Genomic DNA, 1548 nt, shown 5'->3' with positions numbered 1-1548 from the left:
CTCCCCTCCCTCCCTCCTTGTAATGAATTCAATTACCGGTGGATTGATTTGTGGCCGACGAGTATCACACTTTCATTAGGGAAACCTGCCTCGCCTGCTCGTAAAGTGAACACCGGCGCGCGGCCGTTAAATAGAACCACCCGCGGCGCGTCCTCGCCAGAGCTGCGGAGCGCGTATCGCCGATTCTCAATCTGAATCGGTATCGCACGGTCGCGGGAGTTTGTGATGATGATGAAGATGATGATGCCGATGATGGTGATCGCGACGACGATAATGATTTTGAGCAGAAAAGCGGGAGAATACGTTGTTGTTGAAAGATCCAAACGCCCAGCATCCGCATGATTGTTGATCATCCAGCTCCAGAGGAGCGAACGCCTGGGAGATAGGCAACGGCGGTGCTCCGGGGTGCGAAGGGTCTGCCTACCCTCCAGGCGTCCGGACCGCTAATGCTCCTTACTCCACCGCCGCCGAGAAAGCGACCGAGAGGGCATCTGTCTGCGAGCCTCTCCCCTCCCCTTCCTCCTCCACCACCACCTCATCCTCCTCTTCATCACCTTCCGACCACACCAAGTTAGTCCGTAAATCATACGGGAAAGAAGAACGCAAGTGTGTGAGATCCCCCGCGCGCTGCAGTGTCGCGCCGTTGTCGTCGTCGCAACGCGGCCGCCGGCGCGGTGTGAGGCGACCGCTAGAGGCGTTAACAGCTCCTCGCCATCTTGCTCACTCCTCCCCCCTCCTTCCCCTCTCTCTCTCCACTCCATGTTGGGGCGAAAATGACGGAAGACTCAGCGTGCTCCTCTCGCACACGCAGGCATCCGCGTGCGGCAGCGGACCGCGGCGGCGGCGGGCTGGTCGGGGGGCCGATCAGCGATGGCGCATCGTTAGGTGGGGTTAGGGTCGCCGTGAGAGGGAGAGAGAGAGAGAGAGATTGGGGGGGGGGGAGGGTAGAGTGGAGAGCAGCCCGGTAAAGGCCTCCTGGCGAAGAGCAAGCTCCAGCCAGCCTCCTGCTGGGGAGGAAGCGACCTTATTGGAGAGCAGCGCGACCCCCCTGAAGACGCGAGGACTTTGCCTGCCCTGACCGCAGAAATATATATTCTTATTGAGGACAAAGAATTTGATCACATTACTGGTGAAAAAAGTGAAAAGGGCGTGAGTCCAATGATAGGAAGTACGAGGACTTACTACACCCTGTTCACTTTTCACATTGGATCAACTTGATTTCCTGGAGAATAAGCGACTCGTCCACGGACGAAGAGCAAAGAATTTTTTGAGAAGTGAAGCTTCTCATGAGAAGCAGGGCCAGAAAAAAAACATTTTCCTGTTAGTGTAGTTATCCAATTGCTCGCGCTGCGAAGAAACAATACAACGACTTTATTATCTCCTTTCTCCGGAAATAAATCCGCGATAACTGCAGCAGCCTGCCTCCGCGCTAATCCTTTTGCAAGCGGACCGGCGGCGCCGGCGCGGAGCGGGGAGATGTTTATGTTGCGGCTAATCGCGGCAAGTACTATGTACCAGTGGCAGGGCAAGGCGGGGTGGGGTGGGGTG

Source organism: Frankliniella occidentalis, unplaced genomic scaffold, assembly GCF_000697945.3.
Source record: "Frankliniella occidentalis isolate FOCC.00 unplaced genomic scaffold, Focc_3.1 Scaffold306, whole genome shotgun sequence".
In the NCBI taxonomy this organism is placed as follows: Eukaryota; Metazoa; Arthropoda; class Insecta; order Thysanoptera; family Thripidae; genus Frankliniella; species Frankliniella occidentalis.
This window is presented reverse-complemented; position numbering follows the sequence as displayed.